General features: G+C 51.3%; 1 pseudogene; it reads right to left on the reverse strand.

The window, feature by feature from the left end:
• Positions 1–7,089, reverse strand: part of LOC135532325 (myotubularin-related protein 4-like) — a 97,869-nt pseudogene extending 90,780 nt beyond the window's left edge.
• Between the last annotated feature and the right edge of the window lie 211 nt (positions 7,090–7,300).

A 7,300-nucleotide genomic window follows, 5' to 3' on the forward strand; every position in this document is an offset into this window, starting at 1 on the left:
CCGATCCAACAGGTCCCAGACGTGCTCAATGGGATTGAGATCCGGGCTCTTCGCTGGCCATGGCAGAACACTGACATTCCTGTCTTGCAGGAAATCACACACAGAACGAGCAGTATGCCTGGTGGCATTGTCATGCTGGAGGGTCATGTCAGGATGAGCCTGCAGGAAGGGTACCACATGAGGGAGGAAGATGTCTTCCCTGTAACGCGGTAGGTAGCCTAGTGGTTAGAGTGTAGGGGCGGCAGGTAGCCTAGTGGTTAGAGTGTAGGGGCGGCAGGTAGCCTAGTGGTTAGAGTGTAGGGGCGGCAGGTAGCCTAGTGGTTAGAGTGTAGGGGGGAGGGGGCAGGTAGTCTAGTGGTTAGAGCGTTGGACTAACAATCGTAGGTTGCGAGTTCAAACCCCCGAGCTGACAAGGTACAAATCTGACAAGGTACAAATCTGCAGAAGGGGAACTCTCCGGCGCAGGCCAGGGGCAGAAGGGGAGCCCCCCGGGTGCAGGCCAGGGGCAGAAGGGGAACCCTCCGGGCGCAGGCCAGGGGCAGAAGGGGAGCCCCCGGGTGCAGGCCAGGGGCAGAGAGGGAGAGCCCCAGCTGCACTCCCCTGATTCACCTAGCCAACACAGAGGACAGAGAGCTAGAATTGCACCTGATTCTTGGAAACAAAAACGAATCAATTACATTAGTATTTTTGGCTCAATTTGGCAAAATGAATATATTTGCAGCAGAAACAAACATGACCAAGGCAGAGGAAGAGGAGGAGAGATGGATGGGGATTGGGGGGGGACTGGAGTTTTTTTAAATCATTTATTGGTATGCCAAAATAAATGTTTGATTCAAAGCTAGCAGATGAGTGCTAGAAACTTAACTCTGAAATAATTTGTGTTGGCAATACCAAAAGCTCTGGTACTGGTGCCAGCTTGGGACATTATGAAACCAACTATTCAGTTTCATAATGCAGCGCTTAGCCAATCAGAGCTCACTATGGGCTTGTGAGTGGTTTTGGTGGGGGGTTTGGAGAGCACACATGAGATTAACCTGAGGACCTTGGGCTTCTCTCTCTCTCCCTCTCTCCCTCTCCCTCTCTCCCTCCCTCCCTCCTCCTCCCTCCCTCCCTCCCTCCCTCCCTCCCTCAAAAACTCTGTCCTCTCCTTCATTGCACTGATCTGATAAAAGTGGCCTGATTAAAGCCCGATGAGGAGAAGTGGCCTGATAAAAGCCCGATGAGGAGAAGTGGCCTGATTAAAGCCCGATGAGGAGAAGTGGCCTGATTAAAGCCCGATGAGGAGAAGTGGCCTGATTAAAGCCTGATGGGGAGAAGTGGCCTGATTAAAGCCCGATGAGGAGAAGTGGCCTGATTAAAGCCCGATGAGGAGAAGTGGCCTGATTAAAGCCTGATGGGGAGAAGTGGCCTGATTAAAGCCCGATGAGGAGAAGTGGCCTGATTAAAGCCTGATGAGGAGAAGTGGCCTGATTAAAGCCCGATGAGGAGAAGTGGCCTGATTAAAGCCAGATGAGGAGAAGTGGCCTGATTAAAGCCTGATGGGGAGAAGTGGCCTGATTAAAGCCTGATGAGGAGAAGTGGCCTGATTAAAGCCCGATGAGGAGAAGTGGCCTGATTAAAGCCTGATGAGGAGAAGTGGCCTGATTAAAGCCCGATGAGGAGAAGTGGCCTGATTAAAGCCTGATGAGGAGAAGTGGCCTGATTAAAGCCCGATGAGGAGAAGTGGCCTGATTAAAGCCCGATGAGGAGAAGTGGCCTGATTAAAGCCCGATGAGGAGACCTGGCCAGATAAAAGCCCGATGAGGAGAAGTGGCCTGATTAAAGCCCGATGAGGAGAAGTGGCCTGATAAAAGCCTGATGAGGAGCTTCAACTATATTGTTTTCAAGACCTGTCAGGTCTTTTAAGTAACTGAGACAGAGACCCTGGCTCAGTACGGAGACTGATTACAAAGAAGACCAACCACTTCTCTCTCTCCTCCCCCCCACCTCCCCTCTGCCACATGCCAGAGCAGAGAAACTGCAGACAGTGCACATCAGCAGCATCGAATAACAGAGAACAGTACCATCCAACCACCACCTGCTAACAGAGAACAGTACCATCCAACCACCACCTGCTAACAGAGAACAGTACCAAATCAACCACCACCACCTGCTAACAGAGAACAGTACCAATCAACCACCACCACCTGCTAACAGAGAACAGTACCATCCAACCACCACCTGCTAACAGAGAACAGTACCATCCAACCACCAGCTGCTAACAGAGAACAGTACCATCCAACCACCACCTGCTAACAGAGAACAGTACCATCCAACCACCACCTGCTAACAGAGAACAGTACCATCCAACCACCACCACCTGCTAATAGAGAACAGTACCATCCAACCACCACCTGCTAACAGAGAACAGTACCATCCAACCACCACCTGCTAACAGAGAACAGTACCATCCAACCACCACCTGCTAATAGAGAACAGTACCATCCAACCACCACCTGCTAATAGAGAACAGTACCATCCAACCACCACCTGCTAACAGAGAACAGTACCATCCAACCACCACCTGCTAACAGAGAACAGTACCATCCAACCACCACCTGCTAACAGAGAACAGTACCATCCAACCCCCACCTGCTAACAGAGAACAGTACCATCCAACCACCACCTGCTAACAGAGAACAGTACCATCCAACCACCACCTGCTAACAGAGAACAGTACCAAATCAACCACCACCACCTGCTAACAGAGAACAGTACCAATCAACCACCACCACCTGCTAACAGAGAACAGTACCATCCAACCACCACCTGCTAACAGAGAACAGTACCATCCAACCACCAGCTGCTAACAGAGAACAGTACCATCCAACCACCAGCTGCTAACAGAGAACAGTACCATCCAACCACCACCTGCTAACAGAGAACAGTACCATCCAACCACCACCACCTGCTAATAGAGAACAGTACCATCCAACCACCACCTGCTAACAGAGAACAGTACCATCCAACCACCACCTGCTAACAGAGAACAGTACCATCCAACCACCACCTGCTAATAGAGAACAGTACCATCCAACCACCACCTGCTAATAGAGAACAGTACCATCCAACCACCACCTGCTAACAGAGAACAGTACCATCCAACCACCACCTGCTAACAGAGAACAGTACCATCCAACCACCACCTGCTAACAGAGAACAGTACCATCCAACCACCACCACCTGCTAATAGAGAACAGTACCATCCAACCACCACCTGCTAATAGAGAACAGTACCATCCAACCACCACCTGCTAATAGAGAACAGTACCATCCAACCACCACCTGCTAATAGAGAACAGTACCATCCAACCACCACCTGCTAACAGAGAACAGTACCATCCAACCACCACCTGCTAACAGAGAACAGTACCATCCAACCACCACCTGCTAACAGAGAACAGTACCATCCAACCACCACCTGCTAACAGAGAACAGTACCATCCAACCACCACCTGCTAACAGAGAACAGTACCAAATCAACCACCACCACCTGCTAACAGAGAACAGTACCAATCAACCACCACCACCTGCTAACAGAGAACAGTACCATCCAACCACCACCTGCTAACAGAGAACAGTACCATCCAACCACCAGCTGCTAACAGAGAACAGTACCATCCAACCACCAGCTGCTAACAGAGAACAGTACCATCGAACCACCACCTGCTAACAGAGAACAGTACCATCCAACCACCACCACCTGCTAATAGAGAACAGTACCATCCAACCACCACCTGCTAACAGAGAACAGTACCATCCAACCACCACCTGCTAACAGAGAACAGTACCATCCAACCACCACCTGCTAATAGAGAACAGTACCATCCAACCACCACCTGCTAATAGAGAACAGTACCATCCAACCACCACCTGCTAACAGAGAACAGTACCATCCAACCACCACCTGCTAACAGAGAACAGTACCATCCACCACCTGCTAACAGAGAACAGTACCATCCAACCACCACCACCTGCTAATAGAGAACAGTACCATCCAACCACCACCTGCTAATAGAGAACAGTACCATCCAACCACCACCTGCTAATAGAGAACAGTACCATCCAACCACCACCTGCTAATAGAGAACAGTACCATCCAACCACCACCTGCTAATAGAGAACAGTACCATCCAACCACCACCTGCTAACAGAGAACAGTACCATCCAACCACCACCTGCTAACAGAGAACAGTACCATCCAACCACCAGCTGCTAACAGAGAACAGTACCATCCAACCACCAGCTGCTAACAGAGAACAGTACCATCCAACCACCAGCTGCTAACAGAGAACAGTACCATCCAACCACCACCTGCTAACAGAGAACCGTACCATCCAACCACCACCTGCTAACAGAGAACCGTACCATCCAACCACCACCTGCTAACAGAGAACAGTACCATCCAACCACCACCTGCTAATAGAGAACAGTACCATCCAACCACCACCTGCTAACAGAGAACAGTACCATCCAACCACCACCTGCTAATAGAGAACAGTACCATCCAACCACCACCTGCTAATAGAGAACAGTACCATCCAACCACCACCTGCTAACAGAGAACAGTACCATCCAACCACCAGCTGCTAATAGAGAACAGTACCATCCAACCACCAGCTGCTAATAGAGAACAGTACCATCCAACCACCAGCTGCTAATAGAGAACAGTACCATCCAACCACCACCTGCTAATAGAGAACAGTACCATCCAACCACCACCTGCTAATAGAGAACAGTACCATCCAACCACCACCTGCTAATAGAGAACAGTACCATCCAACCACCACCTGCTAATAGAGAACAGTACCATCCAACCACCACCTGCTAACAGAGAACAGTACCATCCCACCACCACCTGCTAATAGAGAACAGTACCATCCAACCACCACCTGCTAATAGAGAACAGTACCATCCAACCACCACCTGCTAATAGAGAACAGTACCATCCAACCACCAGCTGCTAACAGAGAACAGTACCATCCAACCACCAGCTGCTAACAGAGAACAGTACCATCCAACCACCACCTGCTAACAGAGAACAGTACCATCCAACCACCACCACCTGCTTGCCACTGCTGTAACATTAGTCATGTATTGTTCATATCCCTCACACGGTACATCCCTACAGCACGACTCAGATCAAGCGCTACTGCTCAGAGGCTAGCTACTACGCTAGCACAGTCCCTTTATTCTTAACTGGAGAGGCTAGGTACACTAGCACAGTCCCTTTATTCTTAACTGGAGAGGCTAGGTACACTAGCACAGTCCCAGTCTCGCTTCTCCTCCTCTTACGTCGCTATAACACGACTCCTGCTGAATTAATACAACACAGCCTTCTCTAAGCCTGGCTAGGCTAGCACAGTCGCGCTATTCTCTACTGGAGAGGCTAGCCCAGTAGCTCCATTCTCTACTAGAGAGGCTAGGTAGGCTAGCACAGTCGCTCCATTCTCTACTGGAGAGGCAAGCCCAGTAGCTCCATTCTCTACTAGAGAGGCTAGGTAGGCTAGCACAGTTGCGCTATTCTCTACTGGAGAGGCAAGCCCAGTAGCTCCATTCTCTACTAGAGAGGCTAGGTAGGCTAGCACAGTCGCGCTATTCTCTACTGGAGAGGCAAGCCCAGTAGCTCCATTCTCTACTAGAGGCTAGGTAGGCTAGCACAGTCGCGCTATTCTCTACTGGGAGAGGCTAGCCCAGTCGCTCCCTTCTCTACAGGAGAGGCTAGGTAGGCTAGCACAGTCGCGCTATTCTCTACTGGAGAGGCAAGCCCAGTAGCTCCATTCTCTACTAGAGAGGTTAGGTAGGCTAGCACAGTCGCGCTATTCTCTACTGGAGAGGCAAGCCCAGTAGCTCCATTCTCTACTAGAGAGGCTAGGTAGGCTAGCACAGTCGCGCTATTCTCTACTGGAGAGGCTAGCCCAGTCACTCCCTTCTCTACAGGAGAGGCTAGGTAGGCTAGCACAGTCGCGCTATTCTCTACTGGAGGCAAGCCCAGTAGCTCCATTCTCTACTAGAGAGGCTAGGTAGGCTAGCACAGTCGCGCTATTCTCTACTGGAGAGGCAAGCCCAGTAGCTCCATTCTCTACTAGAGAGGCTAGGTAGGCTAGCACAGTCACGCTATTCTCTACTGGAGAGGCTAGCCCAGTCGCTCCTTCTCTACAGGAGAGGCTAGGCAGGCTAGCACAGTCGCGCTATTCTCTACTGGAGAGGCAAGCCCAGTAGCTCCATTCTGTACTAGAGAGGCTAGGTAGGCTAGCACAGTCACTTGATTCTCTACTGGAAAGGCTAGGTAGGCTAACCCAGTCGCTCCACTCTCTACTAGAGAGGCTAGGTAGGCTAACCCAATCGCTCCACTCTCTACTAGAGAGGCTAGGTAGGCTAACCCAGTCGCTCCACTCTCTACTAGAGAGGTTAGGTAGGCTAACCCAGTCGCTCCACTCTCTACTAGAGACGCTAGGTAGGCTAACCCAGTCACTCCACTCTCTACTAGAGAGGCTAGGTAGGCTAACCCAGTCGCTCCACTCTCTACTAGAGAGGCTAGGTAGGCTAACCAAGTCGCTCCACTCTCTACTAGAGAGGTTAGGGTAGGCTAACCCAGTCGCTCCACTCTACTACTAGAGAGGCTAGGTAGGCTAACCCAGTCGCTCCACTCTCTACTAGAGAGGCTAGGTAGGCTAGGCTAACAGTCACTTCTCTATTGGAGCTCTACCCCTGACATGGCTCCATGAGAACCGACAGACTCAGACTCAAAGCCCCCCCCCCCCCGGGCCCCCCTCTCCCAGGCGCACCCACAAACACACGCTGCACAGGAAGGAGAGTAGCACACACACACAAAAGAGATAGAAACTTCCACACAAAACACACGCACACAAGAATTTGAAAAAAAAGGGGCCATAGAGCCACTTACAAAGCAGTTGAGCAAAGAGCAGGCGACCCGGTCTGCCAGGCTCATGATGAGAGACAGGGCTGTTGCCAGACACACAGTCTACAGAGGAACATTAGCATGGAGGATGAAGCGAGCACCACGGGCCTGCATTACCCTCCTCACCATCCTCCTCCTCCACTTCGCTTTGCCTCTCCCCACTCGTGCCCCAGGAGGTGCTCCGGGACAGTGGTGCGACGCACCCCCAACCTCAGTCCTCCCGCCCCCCACTCCCCCCCCCAGAGAGAGGTGGATGAAAACAGAGTGAGGGAGAGCAGGTGCCTGGAAAGACCCCCTGTTGCTCAGACTGAGTCGGGAAGGAAGTGGATAGCCTGTAAG

This window comes from Oncorhynchus masou, unplaced genomic scaffold, assembly GCF_036934945.1.
Source record: "Oncorhynchus masou masou isolate Uvic2021 unplaced genomic scaffold, UVic_Omas_1.1 unplaced_scaffold_1817, whole genome shotgun sequence".
In the NCBI taxonomy this organism is placed as follows: Eukaryota; Metazoa; Chordata; class Actinopteri; order Salmoniformes; family Salmonidae; genus Oncorhynchus; species Oncorhynchus masou.